Raw genomic sequence first — 25,639 nt, forward strand, 5'->3', positions numbered from 1 at the left:
TTAATCTATTAAACAGACGGTCAAACAGACGCCTCTTCCGACGTAAGCAGACATCGGTTTCCGTTGTTAGAGTCTTGTCCATTTCGTAAATCACAAGTGAAGCGTTTTGTAGATTCTTTGTCTTGTGTGCAAATATCGAAACTAGAAACGATGTTATGGTTCTGTCAGCTGTCAAGACTACTTGAAAACAGAGTTTTTTGTGAGTTGTAGAGGCTAGTACTTCTGTTAGTCAATGAAAAATTAAGATGTGTATTCCTCGTAAAATATACCTTAGTCGAAGTTTCTTTTCGCATGATTTTTGTACAAAATTTCAACACTTTAATTTATTAATCCAATTTATTTTTTATTTTATTAATTAAAATAAACGTGACTATGTTTTTTTGGTATAGTTGGAAATTTGTGGTAAGTTCCTATGGGACCAAACTGCTTAGGTCATCGGTCCCTAGGCTTACACACTACTTAATCTAACTTAAACTACTACGCTAAAGACAACACTTACACCCATGCCCGAGGGACGACTCGAACCTCCGACGGGGGCAGCCGCGCGAACCGTGGCAAGGCGCGTAGACCACACGACTACCCCGCGTGACGGTATAGTTGTAACTAAGACAAACTAGTATTTTTTTTATTTATCTTAATGACGTTTGTCCTGTGTTATACAGGAACAAGACTATTGCAAAAAATTGACCAGGTGCGAGAAGGACTTAAGCACTGATGGTTCCTGACAAAGTTAATTACGTATACAGACAGTCATCCATTCCGGAAATAAAGGATCTCGACTATTTATGCCTGTTTTCGACATTTAAAATGGCAAGATATCGGTCCCACGGATTCCGAGAATTTCCTTAATGTTTTAATGTTAAGTTTAAAGTTGTATAAGAATTGTTCGTATGATATAATGATAAATTAAGAACTTTCTGATTTTTTCCTTTGCTTGTCAACCCTTCTCGCCAAGTAACATGATTCTATGTGAAGGGGAACTACTCTATAGGTTTTAATGAGTGAGTTTGCGAGTATCAGAACACGTGACATAAATGGCCGTATCTTTTGACTGCAATGATTTAGAAGCGTAACATCACCAAACAACTATAGTCCTAAGTATGTGACACAGCTCCAAACGTCAACTTATTCCTGAGAAAGAGGGGCGTTAACAGTCGGATGGAGGGACTGATAGTCTGATAATAAATGACAATTTTTTTTTCGTGTGATATAGTTACAAGTTAATAATTTTCCTTTTTTTTCGTTGACTGTACTGTGAATCTTTGCTTCTTGCCAAATTTCATGATTCTAGGTCAACGGGTAGTAGTACACTGTAGGTTTTGATGAGTGTCTTTGCGAGTATCATAACGTACGACATAAGTGGCCTTATCTTTTAATTGCATTGACTCAGGTGCGTCATTTTTTCACATCTCCAAGAGACTGTAACACAAATTTGAACCTCATATGTCTACCCTTTTCTGAGAAAAAGTGATTTGAACAGTCGGAGAGACAGACGGACAACAAAGTGATCGTATATGGGTTCCATTTTTGCCGATTGAGGTACGGAACCATAAAAAGGGCAACTATTTCAAAAATTAATCAATAAACATTACTTCAAGTACTTCTGCAAAAACACTGCAAGGTATTAAATTTCAGATTATGTGGTAAATGTCCTCAGGTTGAAGAGCATGTATGCAGAGAGCCTGGTGCGCGAAACAAAGTAACGGGTACACCAGTTCACTACTTTCGCCGATAGTTTCGGTAAGAGGTTACTAAAACATATTTGTTAAGGATTTCACGACTTGGGGTAAAGTAAAGTAACTCATATTGAAAGTTCTATTTTCATTAAGACACATGGCTGATTGCTATTAATGGAATAAAAGCACATACCACAGTTACAACTATTAAGCAATTGATAATAATAATGATGATGGTGGTAGTGGTTATTAGTTTAGGACACTAAACGATGTCATCAGCGCCCGAATAAGCAGTTTAAGAAGTTAGTGGAAGAAAGTGCACAGCGTCTATTTCGCAAGAGGCTCATCAAGTTACCTATTTTCTCGAAATGCGTGATGTGCTGTTAAAAGATAGTTTGAACCACTAGAAAACCCTATACACTGTATTTGCTGTTTTAACCTTTTGGCATTTATACTATTTTCTTTGGATTTAACGAAACGCATTGCATGGAATGCCTCAAAATAAGCTCTTGTGAGATAGTACCTATCTCTGCTGACCTCTTCAATTTCTGGAGAATTATAGGACAATGAACAAATGCTATTTTCAGGTACAGATATTCCAAAAAAGAAATAGACTAAGTGTAAACTGTAAGAAGCGTCTTTAGGCTAGCGTTTAGAGTTCAGCCCGAGACGATGAGAGTGCGAAGTGAAGTAAGTAACAAAGATTATATCACTGCTATGTCAATAATATTACAGCTACATCAAGGGCGTGCAGGAGTCAAGATTGTTTGAAGAGTTGTAGTTATGGAGAGCGATCGGATGGATGCGAACTTATGCAGTTGCGAATACAAAACGGGTGTATGACCGCCTGAAATAGGAAAGCGCATAATTTTGTTGAGCCATGAACGTGGACGCTGCGTCAAGAGTAATGAGGTGAATATTTCGCTAGAGAAGTGCGAGCTCTGGTGTGAGGAGTAACATGTTCTGAGTAGTAATAATCGGCCGTGTCGCGAACAGTTATGTTAGAACTGATAACAGACACTTCTAGTGAAATAGTGAAGGCTAAATTACGATTTTTAACGGCAAATCAATGCAACAACATTCTGCATAGCACTATTAGTAGACGAAATGTGGAATTGGGACAATATGAGGTGGAGACGAGTATGATAGAACCAGGAATAGCAACTTGATGAATACAAAAGTTAGGTACGTGTGTTACTTGTGACCAAATATTACATAAAATGGCCGATGAAAAAGATTTCAGAAATAGATTAGTTCAAGTCAAGAAAGATTTCCTTAGCAAAGGAATTCAACTTTTTGTGATTATTTACTTGTAACGGAATATTATTCGACAGTCGTGTAACGCATGAAAATTCATTATGAAAGACGAATTTCATTGGAATATTTAATTGACACCGAGGTATATGATAAACAGCTGTCTTAGGGATTGTTGGTAACTGCGTAATGTAGCATAAGGACGTACGTTATTGGTTACTCACACACAGAAAAGCCCAGGGAAGGGGAGTAGCGCGTTCTAAGGAGCATTTTTATCGGTTGGTGCTTCGAAGATCTGGAGCACAGTCATTTTGAATACGGTAGAAGACACAAAACACAGCAATGTAAGGTTTCTCTGTAGTAAACGTTCGAACAGAAACCATTTCATCTTGGGCTTCATGTTCCCCTTCAACGTTAACTTCATCCGAGCATCCATCTTCAACTTGATCGCCACCGAGTGCCCCAGCCAGAACTGATGTATTGGCGGACTTCGAAAAATTTCAAGCTAATTTGCACTTTGGCAAGCTCGTTGGTGTCGTTAATGACTGATTTTTCAGCCACTTCAGCCTCCATCTACAATATTATGGTGCGGTTGAGCCATAACCGCTGGACGATGTGTAGGAAAACTAAAGTCATTTTTTTTTTTTTTTGCATCACTTGAAACTTCACTTTGAAGACTTGCATTTCGAATCCATGGACAATATGCTTTCATCTCCTGTGACGTATTCTCTTCTGTGGTACTATCTGCTTTCAATTAAGATCATAACAATCACCGGACATTTCCCATTGCAATTAATTCACTTGTGTGATTATTAGTATGTTTCCCCCCGACCTCTATGTTAGCTTTGCCGAGGCCTTATTATATCAATGTAGCCACTGTTTGTCATTTGTTTTATCAGTATCTCTATCGGAATAAATAAAAGTAGCTGTGATTCGTGTCTCATTCAGTAGTCAAAGATTTCCTTATTCACTACTTTGGAAGGTACAATAATATATTCGATGTCAAGTTCAAAAATCATTTAAACCCGGCTAAGCTAGCACAAAGAGGATATTTTCGAGACTGTAGGTCAGGAATACAGCAATGTGTGTATATGGCGTATGCACTGTGAGAAAAGACGGAAAATGGAAGAAAAACGAACTCGGATATTTTGGATTGACGATCTGAAGAAAGACGCAAAAATCAACAGGATTCATAAAATTCTAAATGGAATGGAAATGAAATCCGATGCTACTTAACAGAGCGTAGGGGAACGACGCGAGAGACCCGCACCGCCGTACTAGGCAAGGTCCTAGTGGAGGTGGTTTGCCGTTGCCTTCCTCCGACCGTAATGGGGATGAATGATGATGATGAAGACGACACAACACCCAGCCATCTCGGGACAGGTGAAAAGCCCTGACCCCGCTGGGGATCGAGAACTCTGCCGCGAGACCAGGAGCGGCGGACAAATTCTAAATGAAGGGGTGCTATAAACTTTATTGAAAATGGCTAACTGAAGACGCGACAATGTAGTGGGACACCCGTTTGAAGTAAATTCGACAGAAGGATTGAAAGGGTAGCTGTAGATATGGAATACGCACGTGAAAAGATTAGCATTAGTCAGGAGCATATAGAAAATTGCATGAAATCAGCGGCAAAGTGATTGACAAGGGAGGATTAGTATTAGCATGTATTTAGGCTACTAAGTGGCGGTTTTATTGTATGTTACTTTGTTTCTTCATAGCTAAGGGAGGATGACATGCTATTCAGTCACATTAATGTGACTACCTGCCAAAAGCCAGACTAAACACCTTTTGAGTGCGGACAGCTGCTAGGCATGCAGGAAGTGGGTCATGGACGTTCTGGAAGGAACCGACAAGGACGTGGAGCCATGCAAGCGCCAATGCCGTGGCCAGCTGGGCTAGGTTTCTTGGTTGAAAATCCATGGCCCGATCGAGGTGCTCCCGAAGATTCTCGATTGGGTTTAAATTCTGCCGCCGATGTGGTTGCCGTTGGCTTTAACAGATAGCGCCTAAGACGTTTGCGTACGCGAGCTGATCACATTGCCATACTAAAAGTATGGCAATGTAAAAAATTTTGGAGTTTAAAAAAAATTTAAAAAACCCTTTAGTGTTAACGTGTACGGAAGTACTATTCCGATTGCTAGTCGTAATTACACCCTGTTAGATGTTATATGCTGATTATATTACTATTAAATTACATGTGAACGCATGGAGCACATGACCACACAGCGCCCCCAACCGAGGGCGCTTCGCTGCTAGTTGACTTGTTTAGCGTCAGTATACGCTCTGCTTCAAGACTGCTTGTGTCGCGGTCATATGTTATTCGACACTTTCTTTGAGTTGTCAAGGCTTTACGCCTGGTTGGTTAGGAAGGAGTTGACGTTTGTGCTACGTAACTCATATGACCAGATCTCGACGTATTGAGTGTGCTGTTCACTTGTGTTTTGTGCATTTTTATAACAGATGTCTCAAGATGGGTGTAATCCCGAAACGCGTAACATCTTCTAATAAAAGAGTCAATTGAACATCTCATGACTATTGCGATTGTACAGCATTGGTTGCCAATTATTATTAAAATCCCGAACGACTGGTGGCCAGTCATCCTGGTGCATTTCAGACTATGCATGTAGACTGAAAGCTCATTGACACGTAGCATTGTCCTGCTGGTAGATGCCGAGGAAAAACAAACTGCATGTGAGGGTGGACATGATCCCCAAGGACAGATGCATACCTGTGTTGATCCACTGGACGTTCCAGAAATGTGGGATCACCCAGGGAATGGGACTAAAACAGCCCCCAGACCACAGTGATCACTCTTCCGGGCCGGCCGGTGTGGCCAAGCGGTTAAAGGCGCTACAGTCTGGAACCGCGTGACCGCTACGGTCGCAGGTTCGAATCCTGCCTCGGGCATGGATGTGTGTGATGTCCTTAGGTTAGTTAGGTTTAAGTAGTTCTAAGTTCTAGGGGACTGATGACCTTAGAAGTTAAGTCCCATAGTGCTCAGAGCCACTCTTCCGGCCTGGAACCTTCCGACTATTGTTACAGGTGTTTGCTTTCAGACGTTTCAAGCTGTACGCGCCAACGGCCATCTTTCTGATGGAGCACAAAACGTGATTCGTCTGAAAATACCACTTGCTTCCAATCAGTGGACGTCCAGTTGCGGTATTGGCGTGGAAATTTCAGCTTTCATAGCCGATGTACCGGGTGATCAAAAAGTCAGTATAAATTTTAAAACTTAATAAACCACGGAATAATGTAGATAGAGAGGTAAAAATTAACGCACATGCTTGGAATGACATGGGGTTTTATTAGAACAAACAAACAAAAAAAAGTTCACAAAATGTCCGACAGATGGCGCTGGACAGCAAAACGTCAGTGACTGCGCATGACAATCGTGTATAAAAGGAGCTGTAATGAAAGAGAGAATCAGGTGCGCTAGCAGTCGCAGCATGCTGACGTTACCTGAAAAGGCGCTTTTAGTGAAGCTGTATTATCAGAATGGGGAATGTGCTAGTTCAGCGTTACGATCCTATCGCCATAGGAAGGGGATTCTAACGGGTAAAGGTCCGTTGACGAATGCAGCTGTGGCGAGAATGATTTCAAAGTTCGAAGCCACGGGTTGTTTAGACGATAGACCCCATAGTGGTCGACCGAGCACAAGGTGTAATGCTGCTGAGACAGTTAAGAAATTGAGACTGTAGAGGGTTCGTCTATGCACGGGGAAGTCAGCGCTCGTGCAGTCGCACGTCGCACCGGCATTCCTTACACTACTGTTTGGTTGGCACTTAAGTGCATCCTCCGATGCTATCCGTACAAAATCCATCGGCATCATGAACTGTTACTTGGAGATTTAGTGAAGCGGAAGGCATTTGCGGTGTGGGCGTTTCAAAAGATGGCGGAAGATGACGATTGGTTGAGTAACGTGTTGTGGACCGCTGAAGCTCATTTCACGCTCCGAGGGTCTGTCAACGCCCACAACTGCAGAATTTGGGCTACCGAAAATCCGAGAACTGTCGTGGAAACACCATTGCATGACAAGAAAGTCACAGTATGGGTTGGATTTACCACATATACCGTTATCGGGCCTTTTTTCTTCGAGGAAATACGTGATTCTGGTTTTGTAACTGCTACCGTGACGGGTGAGAGGTACGCCGATATGTTACAGAATCGCATCATCCCCAGCCTCGCTGATAAACACCTGCTGGAACGTACGATGTTTCTGCAGGATGGCGCTCAACCCTATATTGTTAGACGGGTGAAAGATCTCTTGCGCACGTCGGTTGGTGATGATCGTGTGCTCAGCCGCCACTTTCGTCATGCTTGGCCTCCCAGGTCCCCAGACCTCAGTCCGTGCGATTATTGGTTTTGGGGTTACCTGAAGTCGCAAGTGTTTCGTGATCGACCGACATGTCTAGGGATGCTGAAAGACAACATCCGACGCCAATGCCTCACCATAACTCCGGACATGCTTTACAGTACTGTTGACTACATTATTCCTCGACTACAGCAATTGTTGAGGAATGATGGTGGACACATTGACCATTTCCTGTAAAGAACATCATCTTTGCTTTGTCTTACTTTGTTATGCTAATTATTGTTATACTGATCAGATGAAGGGCCATCTGTGGGACATTTTTTGAACTTTTGTATTTTTTTGGTTCTAATAAAACCCCATGTCATTCCAAGCATGTGTGTCAACTTGTACCTCTCTATCTACATTATTCTTTGATTTATTCAGGTTTCAAATTTATACTGACTGTTTGATCACCCGGTAATTTTAGTATTCCTTTGGTTCAACTGGGCGGTCAGAGGTCAATAGTTGCACGTTTATTTGTTTGTATACATCTCCACAGGTGCTGTTCGGCATTGTCATCTATGGCCCGTGGCGTACCACAGTTGCCTTGGGGTGCGTTTTCGAAAGTGACATTTTTGCTGTGCACAATACACTTCCAGTTTACAAATTGACGGACATGGTTGTACCCTTGGGCCGAAAGCCAATGATAATACCCTTTTGGACGTCAGATAAATCGCTCCGTTTCCGCATTACAATGACTGCACTGGTTTCCGCTGTATATAGCCTTCACTGCCCGTGCTGCCACCGGACGTCTGCGAGTGGTTGTTGCACATTGACGCTGAACATGGGCGACGGTCACATTAATGTGGCAGAACCGCGTACATTCTAACAGACAACAGCATCCTTAGCGATATGGGAGTGCAAAGCACCAACCTAATAAATCATTATGTTACCGAACAGTTGCAATTTTGTATTTGTTTCTGATAATTACTGGTCTTCAATATAATATATGCCCAATAAATAATACCAAATACAGGATAAGCTGATGTAATGAGTTTGATAGCACGGTGTAAGCATTTCAACACTACGCTGCTTCCTCGTTACTACTACTGATACTTGTCTAACCTCAGGACTGGATTCCGTTTCCCATCTTCCCACAGCAGAGGTGTATGAAATTATGTACTGGAACGCTCATCATGCCACTGATTACCGACGCAACCCCCTAGGCCAAAGATACTGCCTATGCGTGTATCTTACGTGTCACAAGACAATGCGGTGAGGCACCATTCCGATGTCTCGTATAACAGCAGGATGCATCTGTTCGCTATCGGGCGTGACTTAGCGGAGTTAAAACGTCCCTCGGCCTTGCCGAAAGATTTTCCGAGGAAGGGTCCGGCCGAGGCGGCCTTGCGCTGCCGGCTTCCCAGAAGAGGAGAGGAGAGGAGCGGCGCTCGTGACGGCCGGCACGGCTTCGGCGCCCGGGCAGGCCAGCGCCGCGGCTCACCTTGAGGGTCGCGGTCGCCCCCGCTGCAGACAAAGCGCATTGTCCCTCGGCCGGCCGTTATTGTAATATCGGTAATTGTGTTGCGTCTGGTGTGGTGGCAGAGTGGCTGGTGTGTGTGTGTGTGTGTGTGTGTGTGTGTGTGTGTGTGTGGCGCTCGGCCACCGGCTGACCGTGACCTCCGCTGCAGCCAGCCGCGGACCCCGAGCGGCCACCGGCTGTCTGCAGGGGGAGGCGTGTCCTGTCTCAGGTGGACACTCTTCCCACAGTAATCGGTAAGCCCAAGTCACAGCAGAATGTAGATCCAGATAGCTGTCACGATTTCCATTAATACTGGCTGCAGCATCTGTGGGTAACGATGCGCTATGCAATGTCCTTCAGACATGCATGCGTGTGTTTAACGGTGTGGTATGCAATTGACATTACGTACCACGTCGATAAACATAGACGCAGCAGTTGTAGACAGGTCGCGAGAGTAATAATGTGTAATCTTGTATGGGAACCTCAGCAATTGCGCGAGTGCAGGACGCAGTCACTTAGTGACTTATGGAGCTTTGGGTCGGCTGTGAAAGCGTGCTCGGAAAGACGAAGCTTTTACGGCGACCGCTCGCATAAAGCGGGATATCCGGGTTCGAGTTATTGTCCGTCAAAGATGTTCACTTTCCAGTAATAAATTGTTCAGCAGCAGTTTAATGGCAATAGCAATTTCAAATACATTTCATCCATTTGGTTATGCATATGCGTGTCTGAGGGTCACTGCCTCCCGCATTATTGTGAATAGTATAACACGCCTAAACTGCCCGCGCAATAACAGTGAAATCTCTTCCCGTGAGAGACTCACAGTAGTTGTACGAGTGCAGGAAGTGGTGACGCGGTGACATGTAGGGATTTGGGTCGGCCCTGGAGGCGCGCACGGATAGCCGAAATTAATAAGGTGACCACTTACGTAAAGCGGGGTATCTAGATTCCGGTCGTGGTCCAGTAAAGATTTTCATTTGTCACTAACAAATTGTGCAGCGGTAGTCTAATCGTATTCGCAATTCCGAATACGTTACTTCCATTTCCTTTCATATTTTTTCGAGTCTTTTTAGATTCATCTACAGATAAGACATTCAGAAGTTACATATCCATGCTTTGGGGCAGGGAGGGAGGAGGACAGGGAACGGGGCTTGAAGGCACAGGTCAAACTGCCGTCCCCCCCCCCCCCTTTCCCCATCAAGAATTCGAAGATATGTTACCGACAGAACGAAAATGAAATACTTTCTGTATCTCTGATTGGAATCATGGGACAAAATAACGAAATGATCGTGTGGCATTCATGGCCGGGAGGACCCATCCGGGATAGTTTGGCCGCTGGGTTGGAAGTATTATTTCAGGCGACGCCACATTGGTCGGCTTGCGCGATGGTGGTGATGAAATGTTGATGAGGACAACACAACACCCAGTCCACGAGCGGGGAAAATCTCCAACCCGGCCGGAAATCGAACCCTGAAAGAAAGTGAAAAAGGCAGGTGCGTATAGTGTATTAGGAGATCAAACAGCTGATATTTGTGGAACTGCACAATTATCTATTGGGCTTCGATATTCCCATGAAGAAACCGATAGATTCGAAGAAATATTTATTGAATTTGTTAAGCTGAAAGCTCTAGACGTTAAATGGAGTGCACGCACCATCGACGACGTTTTTGGCAAAAGAAAATCTTGACCCTGTGAAATGCTTTGGTTTGGGATTTGGTGGTAATCCGACGATGGCCGGAAAAGACACTGGTGTTCAAACAGTTTGCGCAAAAGTACACCAAGGCTTTATTCTTCACTGCTCTAGCCATCAATGCTCTCAATAGTCTTTCTGCAATTCGGGAACCATCTAAGATATTATTAAATTTTCCGTGAATCAGTATTGAGAAGGAAGTTAATACCTAACACTTCCAAACTAGGTGAAATAAGATGGAATACGAAACACAGAAACGCCAGAGTATTTAAGAAGAATTTTCCCGTTATAATGGAAGACTTAAAAACGTTAGCACATGAAAAAACGGTTCTACTAGAACAAATGGTTTCCAACTCCGTGCACCTACTTCTGGCTTTCTGTTATGTCTTAGCTCGATTTTAATATCCAAATCCTCCGATCTGGTGGAACTAGTCGAAAATATTCTGCAGTTAATTACCTTGAACCCAGTCAAGGCTTCGCAGCACATTAAATTAATCATGCAGCTGTCGAAAGCTCATCGTGACAATCTTGAAGAAGCCACAGATGAAATTATGAAGGATGCTACTGTCATTGCTGAAAAACTATGTTTGGAGGACACCAGAAGCATGCCGAGCATAGTTGGGAGACAGCAGCACTGAAGGAACCCTCAGCAGAAAGTCCATCAGAATTCTCGAGGAGCTTTTTGTAATACCCTATCTAGAGTTTCGAATTGCGTTCCGCTGACGAACCCCCCCCCCCCCCCCCACCTGCCGATCCTGCGAAAATGATGACCATGTCAAGAGGTCATTAATGGAAGCTTGTAAAACCTCTTCAAGTTTTTTTTGATTTAGCGCACGTAAAAATCACGAAAAGCATTAAAAATTTTGATTTCTATTCCTTGCAAAACTTGTACTGTGGAACGAACGATCTTTCAGCAGGTTAAGAAGAATCACAGTCTTGCTGAGGAGCTTGATATCAGAAAGTCATCTCAGCGGTTTAGGAATTCATAGGAATTCATAGAAAATTTATTATTGACAGTAAACGGAATTTTGTCAGTTAAGTGGTGGAAGAATTTACAAAAATTCCGAGGACACTGTTCTAAGTTATCTACGTAACGCTGTTGGTGGTAAAACTCATCTGAGGGAATGCGTACAGAAATGTAAGTGGGAAAATCCTAAGAAAATCATGCCCTTCCCGAAACTTAACTATTATCACAAAATCTTACTATGAACTTTGATAAAAAACTAATTGCCTTGAAACTAAAGCTGGTCCCTGTGAAATTTAACTAAAGAAAGAATCTGTTTTCTACATTGTTTGGTTTACTTGTGTCGCAGTAGATAACACTATTCAAATTGCTCTCATAGCTACAGAACGTCTCGATGAAAATTTAACCATTCAGATACGCTAAGCTGCTATCACTCTTGGTTCACAATTTTTGATAACTGTTTTAAATAAATTGAAAATTAAATGACTCTTGGAATGTGGACAATAACTCTGGGTTAAATGAATTCAATAGCAATCTCACATCATTAACTTAATTAATGGAACTTCAATAACAGTTAAGCTTTCTCTGAAATCACGTAAATATAACTCAAGAATTACAAGAATTAAACTTCACACAAGTATCTATTCCTTAAACAAAATTCAAACATCTAATTATTAAATCCATTTCTTTCACACTGATCGATAAAACTTAACTAAAAAATGCAAAGCAAATAGAATCCTGATCTGGATATCTGACGAACTAAGTAAGACTGCTGCTTTATCAAACAGCTGCAGCAAATAAAACGAACTTAATTATTACCTGTAATCCAAAGAGTACAGTCGTAAATCAATTATTTTTCTCTTCACAATAAATCTTGCATTAATTCATAATGCAATTGCTCAAAATTTCTATTGATTGCTGCTTACTGATAGTAAACCTAAAGTTGACCGTATGTAACAGCGAATCGCAATTGTTTGCCTCTTCTCTCTCCTCGCAATCGACAGATAAACCAGCCGCACTTGTTAACAGAGCAAAGATCACCTCTAAATCCTCCCCGCGCAACGCAGCTTCTCTGCCAAGAAGCGCGTAGAAATTTTTTTTGTTTTGCATGTCTGGAATCGCGCTCGTAAGGTTTGAATTGCTTATCTAAGCAATTCCTACGAAAATTTACACACATACATACCTCTCACTATGTTTTAACCTCTTTTTAAAATTATACTAATTTGTTAAATCCATTTTAATTGTTTATGATCATTGTGCCCGCATTTCTTGCTTCTCTCATTCTCTTTCTCATCCTGCACCCCCTCCCCCTATGCCACCCCCCCCTCCCCCACCTAGCCTGGTGGCTGGCGACGCCGTTTTGTTCATGTTTATAGCGTGGCGCTGGGTACTGTAAACTGCTTTTTGCGGCAGGGTGTGCGACTTTGGTTCAAAAGGTTCAAATGGCTCTGAGCACTATGGGACTCAACTGCTGAGGTTATTAGTCCCCTAGAACTTAGAACTAGTTAAACCTAACTAACCTAAGGACATCACAAACATCCATGCCCGAGGCAGGATTCGAACCTGCGACCGTAGCGGTCTTGCGGTTCCAGACTGCAGCGCCTTTAACCGCACGGCCACTTCGGCCGGCTATGTGCGACTTTGGTCTTAACGTGCAACTGGTAAATTCCATAGTCACCACTTATTACTACGATTTTCTACAAATTCACTGCAAGCAATGGTTACAAAATAATAAAAAGTGTCACAGTGCTACAAGAGGTAGTTGTGGGCAAAACTAGAAGAAAACGTCCTATAATAAAATGTGGGGAAACTAGTACCTGTTGAGATATGGACTACTGAATGTCTGCGGTTCTCATTCGGACTTTTATTTACGGATGAGACAGGATTCGTAAGATATGGCTCAGTAAATTACTGCAGTATGCACGTGTGGGCAGACGCAAATCGTCGAGCAATCATAGATGTGAGGCATCGGAATTGCTTCAGTATCAATGTATGGGCAGTAACTGTCTGTGACAGATTCTTGGGACGATATACTCTACCAACCAGATTAACAGGTGCTGTTTATCATCGAGTTCTGAGCGATGAATTATCAGCGCTGTTGGAAAACGTCACCCTTGCTGAAAGATAACTGTTATTTATGTACGATGGGTCACCACCCATCACAGTGCCTCACCGCCAGGATTCATTGGCTCCGTTCACTGGACTTGAATCCGTTGGATTTCCGGCACTGGGGGCATTTAAAGGAATTGCTGTATGATCAATCCATTGACAATGTGCAGTCGTTTGAGGAACATGTGACTAATCCGAATGGAGCCACGTGTATTCGAAAGAGTACGTGATTCACTGAGAAAAAGGGGTGAAGGATGCGTCAGAACGCGCGGTAACCATACGCAACACTACCTGAACTGTCTACTTCTACGTAACATTCAGAGGGGAATGAGAGGACAGATTGCCCTAGATCTCAGTAGGTATTGGTTTCTGGGCATATCATTATTCGAACTTTTCTTCTAGTTTTGACCTGTAGGAAGATCTGACACATTTTTTAAAAAACGCTGTGTATGGAGGAAGCTTCCATTATCATTAGGTATCATCCGAAGAGTTAAACGTCAATCCTTATTTATTGCTGTCATTTTGTAATCACTGTTGGTCAACAATATTCACGAAATAACAGTAACGAATAAGTGAGTAGTATTTAACTGTTAGGCTAATACGCAACGCTGTAGGAAGCTACTAGTTGGATGTTTACATCAAAACCGCTCACACTGTTGCAAAAGGTGGTGTGGCATGTATATCTCAACGATACACATAGTCGAACAGTGGTTGTAACCACAACGAATGGGTATCTGCAGAGTGGCCAGACACAAACATGGTTCATGAAGAAATGCAATACCCTTTTCATTAGTTGCAGGGACAAAAGTCAGGTCGTCGGACTGATCTGACTTCTTAAAAATATCCAGCATGACCGTGCTGTATTGGTAGTGCGAACTGCTGAAAGCAAGGAGAAACTACAACCGTAATTTTTAATCCCGAGGCCATGCAGCTCTACTGTATTGCTTAATGGTATGTCTTCCTGTTGGGTTAAATATTCTTGAGGTAAAATAGTCCGTCATGCAGTTTTTCTGGTGGAGATTACTCAGGTAAGGATGTCGTCATAAGGAGAAACAAAACTGACGTTCTACGCGTCGGCGTGTGGAATGTTAGATCCCTTAATCGGGTAGATGGGTTAGGGAACTGAAAAAGCTAAATGGATAAGTGGTAGTTAAATATAATGGAAATTAGAAAAGTGCGACGGCAAGAAGAGCAGGTCTTCTAGTTAGGCCATTAGAGGTTTATCAACACGAAATCAAAAAGAGATAATGCAGGAATAGGCCTAATAATGAATAAGAAAATAAGAATGCGGGTAAGTTACTATGATCAGCAAAGCGAAAACATTCTCGTAGCTAAGACAAACACAAAGTCAGCGAGCAGCAGAGTAGTACACTCTTATATGCCACCTAACTCCGCAGACGACGAGATTGAAAGAATCTATGAAGAGATAATGGAAATTATTCAGATAATTTAGGAAGCCGAAAATGCAATATTGTGATGGGTAGCTGGAGATCGCTTGTAGTAAAAGGAAGAGAAAGTAAAATGGCGGAATAACATGGACTTAGGAAAACAATGAAAGACTATAATTAAATTATCGCTAACACTTGGTTTAAAAATTATGAAAGAAAATTATTTTCGTGGAAGAGACCAGGAGGCAATGGAAAGTTTCTTATTGATTCCGTAATGCAAAGGCAGAGATTTTGAAATCTGATTTTAAACTGTGACGTATTTTCAGGGTTAGATGTGGACTCTGACCGTAATTTATTGGTTATGAATTGCAAATTAAAACTGAAGAACTTGTAAAAAGGTAGGTAATTAATGAGATGAGACATGTATAAATTAAAGGGGCCAGACGTTGTTGAGAGTTTCAGATGTAACACCAGACAACGTTAGACTGAAAGAGGAAAATGGAATAAAACAGTGGACGAACGGGTAGCTTTGAGAGACGTAATAGTGAAGGCAGCAGAAGATCAAATAGATAAAAGGACAAGGCCTAGTTGAGGTTTTTAAAGAGTCAGGGATAAAATATAAGCACAGAAATATTACTTACAACTTGTACAAAAACCAGACTCCGGTTGTAAGAGTCGAAGGACGTGAAAGGAAAGCAGTGGTTGAGTAGGCAGTAAGACAAGTTGATGTTATTCGGGATCAATAAGGAGAAATAAAAACTTTAAGAATTGCCGATGATATTTTAGAGACGATGAACGACTTGGAAGGGCAGTTGAACGGAATGGATAGTGTCCCGAGAATATATTAAGAGAAGGACATCAGTATTTGAAAAAAAAAATTTAATTGACTTCAGGTGAAATAAATACAGGCGATTCTGTGAGAATTAGAGTAAGAAACAAGACACTAAAAGCAATATATATGTTTTGCTATTTGGGCAGCAAAATGACTGATGATGGGTGCAGAAGAGAGGATAGACTGGCAATAGCAGGAAAGATGCTTCTGAAAAAGAGGAATTTATCAGCATGTAACATAAACTCGTACGTTAGGAAGTCTGTTCTGAAGGTATCTGGAGAGTAGCCTTCCATGAGTGTGGACAATAAGCAGTTTAGACAAGAAGAGGATAGAAGCTTTTGAAATGTGATGCGACAGAAGTATGCTGAAGATTAGATGGGTAGATCGAATAACAAATTCAACCGTAGAAAAAAAGAAATTAACTGCAGAACTCGATTAAAAGAAATAACCGGTTGATAGAATAAATAACTGTAAGGCAATGAGGAACTGTCAGTTTGTTAATGGAAGGAAATGTGGGGGCAAAAATTGTAGAGGGAGACCAAGACTTGAATGCACTAAGCACATTAAAATGGATATAGATTACGATAGTTACGCAGAGATGGAGAGGCTTACACAGCATGGACTAGCATGGAGACCTAAGTCAAACTAGTGTTCCTACTATATCAGCAACAACACCCGAAATATTTTTGACTACTATACTTTACACCGTGTTACACCAGAAGCAACCAAATTTCAAAAATTATGAATATGTAGGTTGTAACTAACTCACCATTAATGCCAGAAGAAATAAAATTCCGTAACTTATACATGTATAAGTTGCAGGATGGGAGCGGATACCAATGGAATACGACAGAAATTATTTTGACAGACTTGTCTAGGGAAACTTATAAACGGAAACTGAAGGAAATGAAGAGGCTGAGAACGATTACATTTCAACGATTTTTGCTGAAGTAAGCGGAAAAAAAAACGATGGGGCAAACAAAGAAAAATATTGTCATACTTCGGTTTCTCCCAGCGTATTTGTTGACCGAACAGTCAACGGTATACTGCCGGTTCATAGTGTCCAATGGGCACAGTATTTCAGTGTGATCGCTGTCACCATCGTCAAGTGCGCTGATGAGCTGAGATCCTTGGAGGGGGGGGGGGGGGGGGGGGCTTACAGTCAACTTATATCCCCTCCCCACAGCAAGCCGTTTCCTACACAACATACGCGAGAGCGCGCGTCGGTGGTCGTGGAGGCGACTGCGTCGGCGTCTGCGGTAGCGTCGTTGCAGTTGTTCTGCCCATCCTGGCCACCAGATCGTTTTGCTTCTTACTTATAGAATACTAAGATCATTGGCCATGAATTTGACGGGATGATCTCTGACCTTTTCAGACATGTCCTAATCTTCATACTTAATGAACCATATTACGTGCAAAATGAGAGAGTTGGAATTGGCGGTCCACTCTCCCGTGTGGTTGTGAATTTGTTTACGAACACTTCTTGGACGAAGCTCTGACTTCATCCGAATGGAAACCCACCTGTCTTTATGTTATTTGGCTTCTTTGCACTTCTAAACTCCATACATCCCAACATCTAATTCACCATCGAGCCTGAAGAAGAAGGGAGCTTACCACTCGTTCAAAATGGTTCAAATGGCTCCGAGGACTATGCTACTTAACATCTGAGGTCATCAGTCCCCTAGAACTTAGAACTACTTAAACCTAACCAACCTAAGGACATCACACATATCCATGCCCGAGGCAGGATTCGAAACTGCGACCGTAGTGGTCTCGCGGTTCCAGACTGTAGCGCCTAGAACCGCACGGCCACTCCGGCCGGCGTTACCATTCGTGGACATCATGGTTAAGAGAAGAGCTGATGGCACTCTGGGCCACGGAGGGTATCAAAAGAAAATGCACACTGATCTGTGTTTGCACGCAATAGCTGCCACCACTCTGTGCAGAGGAATGTGCTACTAAAAACACTAGTACAAAGGTGCACATCAGATCAGACACAGAGTGTATTCCTCAGGAAATGGATCATCTCAGAGCTGTGTTCAGAAAGAAAAGGTTACTCGGAATGGCAGATTAGGCACGCTCTTCGCCCCACCACTACAGTACACCCGTGCAGATATCGTAGAGGAAGTGGTAGCCACTGGAGACCAGAAGCGGAGAGAGTGCGAGAGCAATGTCGCAGGTTGCATACTCCGCAAATCAAGGTGTCGCTGTTACATCAGCGCTAACTGGCTTCTTTCGTTCCCGCTGTAGTTACGTATGACGACTCTGACAAGGGAACCTCCCCATCGCACCCCTCTCAGATTTAGATATAAGTTGGCACAGTGGATAGGCCTTGAAAAACTGAACACAGATCTATCGAGAAAACAGGAAGAATTTGTGTGGAACTATGAAAAGAATAAGCAAAATATACAAACTGAGTAGTCCATGTGCAAGATATGCAACATCATGGAAAGTCCGAGCTCAGGAGCCCCGTGGTCCCGTGGTTAGCGAGAGCAGCTGTGGAACGAGAGGGCCTGGATTCAGGTCTTCCCTTGAGTGAAGAGTTTAATTTTTTATTTTCATACAATTATTATCTGTCACCAGTGTCGTATAGAATATGTCATACGTGTTTTCCTGTGGAGGAATCGGTTGACCTATGACCTTGCGATGAAATGTTTTCTGTTCCCATTGGAGAGGCACGTCCTTTCGTCTACTAATCGCACCGTTTTGAGGTGCGGTAGCAAAACACAGACACTAAACGTATTACAGTGAACAGAGACGTCAATGAACGAATGGACAGATCATAACTTTGCGAAAATAAAATTTTCACTCGAGGGAAGATTTGAACCAAGGACCTCTCGTTTTGCAGCTGACCACGTGACCACGGAGCTCCTGAGCTCAGGCTCTCCTTGATGTTGCCTATGTCGCACATGGACTACTCCCTTTGTATATTTTGCTTATTTTTTCATAGTTTCACACAACTTCTTCTTGTTTTCTCGATTGATCTGTGTTCAGTTTTTCAAGGCCTATCCACTGTGCCAACTTATAACTGAATCTGATGTGGGTGCGATGGGGAGGTTCCCTTGTGAGAACTGTAGCGCTACGATCGTTTCATACTCGTCGACTCGTTCCCTCTTACTGAAGCATGTAGGAGAGCTAGGCTAGTCGTGACTTACTATTAATATGGAAGATGTTGTAAAGTAGCAGTGACAAGTCGAAATAACTAATTGTCGAGATCAGATGGCCTATAACGAGGCCGTGGTTTGTTGGAATGTGGAGGATGTAAGACGAAAATCAACTTATGCAAAGTAAGCAATTGCAAATCTATCCATTAGAGGAGGAATTATATCTGTAATAAGTTTCACACTACAGCGCACGCTTCATATGAGAAACATACAAATTTTGTCCAGTGCAAACAAAATGGTTGTATTCACGAGAAAAAGGAGTGCTGTGTCAAACGAAAACTGTGCACAAAGCAACGTCACTGCTACAACCATGCGACAAAAAAGCGCGCTATTTCTGTATTCATCTGGTCGTGGCAAATTTCGTTCATAGGCTAACATCTAGTTGTGTAGCTTATAACTCATTCCTGTGATTTATTTAAATAAGTAATCATCATTTAGAGGCTGCACTTCAGCCTCATGTCATGTTATCTGCTACTATCTTTACATACTCAGTTGTTGTTTTTGTGGTCTTTAGTCCAGAGACTGGTTTGATGCAGCTCTCCATGCTACTTCAATCTGTGCAAGCTTCTTCATCTCCCAGTACCTACTGCAAACTACATCCTTCTGAATCTGTTTAGTGTATTCGTCTCTTGGTCTCCCTCTACGATTTTTACCCTCCACGCTGCCCTCCAATACTAAATTGGTGATCCCTTGATGCCTCAGAACATGTCCTACTAACCGATCTCTTCTTCTAGTCAAGATGTTCCACAAATTTCTCTTCTCCCTAATTCTATTCAATACCTCCTTATTAGTTATGTGATCTGCCCATCTAATCTTCAACATTCTTCTGTAGCACCACATTTCGATAGATTCTATTCTCTTCTTGTCCAAACTATTTATCGTCCACTTTCAGAAACATTTAAATCCATACTCGATGTTAACAAATTTCTCTTCTTCAGAAACACTTTCCTTGCCATTGCCAGCCTACATTTTATATCCTCTCTACTTCGACCATCAGCAGTTATTTTGCTCCCCAAATAGCGAAACTCATTTACTACTTTAAGCGTCTCATTTCCTAATCTAATACCCTCAGCATCACTCGATTTAATTCGACTACATTCCATTATCCTCGTTTTGCTTTTGTTGATGTTCACCTTATATCCTCCTTTCAAGGCACTGTCCATTCTGTTCAGCTGCTCTTCCAGGTCCTTTGCTGTCTCTGACAGAATTACAATGTCATCGGCGAACCTTAAAGTTTTTATTTCTTCTCCGTGGATTTTAATTCCTACTCCGAATTTTTCTTTTGTTTCCTTTACGGCTTGCTCAATATACATACTCAGTAAGGTCTCGAAAATGTGTATGTGACAAATTAATTGTTAGACAATCTTTCATTAAATATTAAATATTGAAATAAATTTTGTAGCTGTCTTCGAAAAAGTTTTATCTATATAAATTTATGTATAAACAGAACGATATTCACTGCTAATGGGTCAGTCGTTATAGTTGTAGGTAGCGCGCTTCTGCCAGTTAGGCAGGTCGGACATATTGTGACATTTCAGTTTGGACTTGAGAATGGCTACAAAACCGAAATCATGATTGTGTGAAATAAATGAACAGCAATTTATAGTGTGAGGTCGGAAATTTCTTTCAAAACGGTTGAGTATGTAACGGGAACGCCGCCGTTATACTTGCGAACTCGTGTCCTCGCTCTCCTTTCTGAGCGAGTCGAGTCCACTTCCGCCCTACAACAGGCTCAGATGTGGAGTGGGTTTCGGCGGAGACTTCGGGTGGGGTCTAAGGGGACATGGAGACGGTGAGTTCGTGGATGACGTCACAGCTCTCACTGGCGAGAGTAAAACAAGTATACGGAGCTAATTTCTGATCTGTAATAGCCCCTGCCTTTATACAGTACACTGGCCCGCTGTCGGGAAAAGTTGGGTTCACATTGAAAAGGCACTGCGTAAGAGCTGCTCTTGTCCCGCCAATAAAACGCGGACATTATTGGGGAGCATCAAACATGACCTCGGTTAGCGGAAGGCCGGCTTGTATCAGATTCCGTTCCAATCGGCAAGACTTACGTTCGACAAACAGTGCACAATATCGAAGATCGATGCCCGGAACACCAGCAGCTCACTAAACTAATGTATCCCAACAAACTGGTAGTCGCAGAGCACTGTCTGTCAGAGAACCATGCGACTGAATACGAACGTACTAGTATTTTCGCACAAACTTCGAAGTAGTGGGACAGTGCCGTTAGAGAAGCCAGGGACAATGCTATTAACAGGGACTGTAGCTATTAAGTCGGCCGCGCGCCCCCAGGAATTCATTTCGTCAGGGAACATGATAATGGCGTATGTATGATCCGCAAAATATTATTTATGCCCGTTCGGCACAATGAACCGACAGTATGCCCGTGGGCTGTTCGATCAAGAAAAGTATTTATAGGTAGTAGGCAGATAGCGTGGGCTGGTAAGGTGTCAGACCCAGATTAAGCACAGTTCATAACCCGGATACTTGCATAAAGAATTTTACTAACAAAAATTAGCTTGGGCTTCTCCAAACTAACAAAATTTGTCAACACAAACTTTTTTTGAAAAAGTAGTATAAATCAGTAGAACAACGTTTACCCAGTTCATATGTCAATAAATATTTGTGAAATTAATAAGGAACTAAAGCCTGGGAATGACTAGCTGAATTAATGAAATAACACTTACAAAGTACTTCTACACAATAAGAGAAATAGAATTCCGTTAATACTTGGGTAGAAGTGACGGATCTATGAAATATGAGGGCATGCTGAAAAGTAATGAGTCCGATTTTTGTATGTGAAAAACTCTTAAGCCTTTATGAGTAAAGCAAACTTCATTAACATTGTATCTATTTATTCTTCATGTCTACTTATTTATTTCTCAGCGTACTCAACCTGGCGATAAACACATTTCACCCAACGAGAGACCAGTTAGCTGATACCTCCACTGTAGAATTTTTGACTTTGTTGACGGAGCCCTAACCTCATTTCTGCTTGCACCGCTTTATCATCATCAAAGTGAAGTCTTCGAGGCTGTTCTTAAATATTTGCAAACAAATGATAATCGGTTGGGCCAAGCTGAGACTGTTTAGATGACGATCTATGACACTGAAACCAAGTCGTCGGCTTTTTGCTGATGTATCAGCGCTCGCGTGCGGTCTGGCACTGTCACGCTGGAGGAGAGGGTGTTATACGTGTGGACGAACTGTTCGAATTCGTGCTTTCAATTTTTTGATGGATTACAGCAAGCTATTTCTCACACAAGGACCTTGCTACGTTACACGTCGCCTTGTTATACGCTACAGGTCCAGGTCCAGTAGCAGCAGAGGATTTCAACTTGCGTCAGCCAAGCACAGAAGTCGACCGAGTAATATGCATGACACCTAAAACCTCAGCCGATACTGAGAACAGAATAAAAAATTCGGAGGTATTGCTTTTGAGCAGGCCCTCTTAATTAGGTACACACGCGCTGACATAAGCATTAAACCAGGCAACATGACGATACGTTGTCTCATAAAAAGCAAATTGGGGCCTTGAAAAAGTAATAACAACATTTACTTTAGTCACGATAACAAGTGATGCAGAACTATAACAGAGAGAGAGAGAAATACAATAAAAAGGAGCATTTAAATCGCTAAGATACCAATTTAGTCAACTTGGTCAACTAAAAAGAAAAACAAAAAAAAGAAAACAGTAGATTGCAGTTATACTTAGTTCAACAATACAGGGCTTATACGCCACATGTAGTCTGAAAACATATAAAAGGAGACAGCAGGCACCAATAAAACGTGACGCTGGTTAAGTGCCGCTAAAATTATACTCAGCTTTGGCACGCTTTGTGTTAACAGAATAATGTAAGGAAGTAAAGGAAACAATGGTTCGTGGAGTCGCTCACCTGAGGAAACAGGTTAAAAATGTTGAAGACGGTACTCTGCCCGTACCAGAGGAAGATTATCCGTATACAGCAAATATCGGTAAAATGTCAACACTCACAATAACATTCAAATGATATTCATAAACACACAGGTAAGATATTAGCCATGGCAAACAGAAAAGGTTAACTTTGAGTACCAATTTTGTGGTGACATCCCAAGCGACGACAGAAACAAGTTAAAGTTCTCACTGCATAATTTTCCTCTGTGATCGTACTGGAGTAAGGGATTCATAGCCTTCCATGTAGCTGGCCAGACTAAATCTACTCACAAGAGGAACACCCCATCGCACCCCCTTCATATTTAGTGCTAAGATGGGCCTGTGGATAGCCCATCAAAAACTGAACACAGATCAAGCATGAAAACAGGAAGAAGATGAACTGAACTATGAAAAGAATCAAAATAGAAACAGTGAACGGTGCAAGCTTAACAAGTGCAATATTGAGCGAAAACACTCATCTGTGGCCTCTCATATTCTATAACCAATGTTTAGTATGAAAAGTGCCAACACTACAGAAGGAGAACCCTACACTTCAGCGATCAGACGGACAGTTCATACAACTATTACAAAAATTAGTAAACAGGACGAAGGGTTTTGAACGCAGGCTGTCCGCTTTGCACTCCAACACCGTGACCACTTAACAACGACGCCGTTGCTTTTGACGGCTGGTTTATATTGCACTTCTTGTTCTTGAACCGTTCACTGTTTCTATTTTGCTTCCTTTTTGACAGTTCAGTACACCTTCTTCCAGTTTTCATGCTTGATCTGTGTTCAGTTCTTGACTTCTTGACGGGCTGTCCATTGTGTCTTCTTACCACTAAATCTTGCGCGGGGGGAGGGGGGAGGGGGGGGTTACGATAGGGAGTTTTCTTTGTCAGGCTAACTTCCGTCTCAAGGCGTTTCACGAAGATAACACGCAGACCTGGACAGCAGAAAACACACTGTAATTAGAAAGGCGTCAACAAGAGCTTGGTAGACCCCACACATCACACAAAGGCCATCACCGGTGATAATGGCACACCACAAACTCCAGCACACGCGTCGCGAGCTCGGCCGGTCCGCTAAGTCGACGTTGAGTCGGCTGCCCCTGAGGCGCGGAAAGTGAACATTAAACATGGTTTCATCAGCTAAGAAATGATACGCTGATATACACTACAGGACCCCTGCTTTCGCAAGGAATCGAATATGATTCAATTAAGCAAACGCATAAAACTTCATTGTTTCTGTGATTATAACCGAAAGAATACACGATCTGCTGAGACAGTAAAAATATATAATGTGATTCACCTCAAATTTGCACCGCATATATTGCGGAAATGAAAAATGCTATTGACGTGCGTTTGCGAAGAATGGATTGGTAGTCAGGGTCTTGTAATATTAGCCGATACACAGATTGTAGTAATAGTTACAAAGTGTATATTTTTTTTTTTGCAGGCATACACTTTTTGAAATGGATATTGAGCTTCAGTAGGATAAATCGGAATGTCAGTGTGGCTTGTTGCAGGATTGTATTGCGAGTTATTTACGAGATATCGTATTTTGAAATGTTCCCACACCGACGCTTATACAGTACCTGTACACTAGGAACAACACAAGTGCACATACTAGTTACGTAGATTATGACCAGTAACGAGACAATTTACAAATACAAGTTGTGTTCAAAATTACCACGGGCAGCGGCAACACACGCTTCCAGTCTGGTATGGAACGACTTCTGCACACGTGCTGGCATTTGAGGGTAGATGTCCGAGGATGCTGCAGTGATACGTTGTTGTATATCAACACGTGTAGTTGGTAAGTCCTTGCAGGCAGCGTCTTTCAGTTTTCCACGCAGGAAAAAAGTCTACAGGCCTCAAATCCGAGGAAAAAGCTTGCCGAGGCAGAGGTTCTCTGCGTCCAGTCCAACGGTTTGGAAACAATTCATGAAGACAATAGAAGTAGTTCGTGCACTATAGGCTGGACAGCCATCATGTTGGTACTACAGGTTCCACCTAGTCTGCAGAGGAACACGGCTGCAACACTTGGGCGCGTTCAGTGTTCCGTCCATGTAAAACAGGCCAGTGAGCTGATCATTCACCACACGTTTACACTCCATGGAGGCTGACATTCCTTCTGACGAAGCCAAAGGGGACTGTCAAGAGACCATTAGCGAATGTTCGGCGGTTTACCTTGCCTGACTGCTAAATGTGGCTTCATCACTAAACAAGATACGTGTTACATCTGCAGTATCCTGTCTTAACGCTCATTTACAGAAATTAACATGATTCTCAGTTCCATGCAGCTCTTGATAGACAGAGATGTAATGGGAATAGAACCCAAATCGATACGAACGCGTAGGACACTTGACTGACTCATGTCACTGCCACGTGCGACAGCGTGGAAGGTAACGTATAGATTAACTGCAACGGCAGCAAGAACATTAATTTCCCTCTCTTCCGTAGGCATTTGTTTACTTCTGTTACGTTGTCTAGGTGTTACTTACCATTTTCACGTAATTGGTTGACGATGTTGATAAATAACTGCAGAGATGGTTGACGTCTTTAGGAATATCTTGCCGCATAACCGTAAAAGAACAAACTGCATTCTCTCTACATTCTTCGTACAGCATGAGTATGCCGACTTTTCCTGCATTGGTAAATGCCATTGTGTGCCCACGACCTACTAGCTGACTAGCGAGTCGCAGTGCACTAAAGGCACACACAAACAAACCGTAGGAAAACCAACATCGTACCTAGCAACTGCGCAGGCTGAATGGCACAAACAAGCGCCAGTGCGAGAACTTTTTAAAATACGATACCTCGCAGACGAC

The sequence above is a fragment of the Schistocerca americana genome, chromosome 1 (genome assembly GCF_021461395.2).
Source record: "Schistocerca americana isolate TAMUIC-IGC-003095 chromosome 1, iqSchAmer2.1, whole genome shotgun sequence".
In the NCBI taxonomy this organism is placed as follows: Eukaryota; Metazoa; Arthropoda; class Insecta; order Orthoptera; family Acrididae; genus Schistocerca; species Schistocerca americana.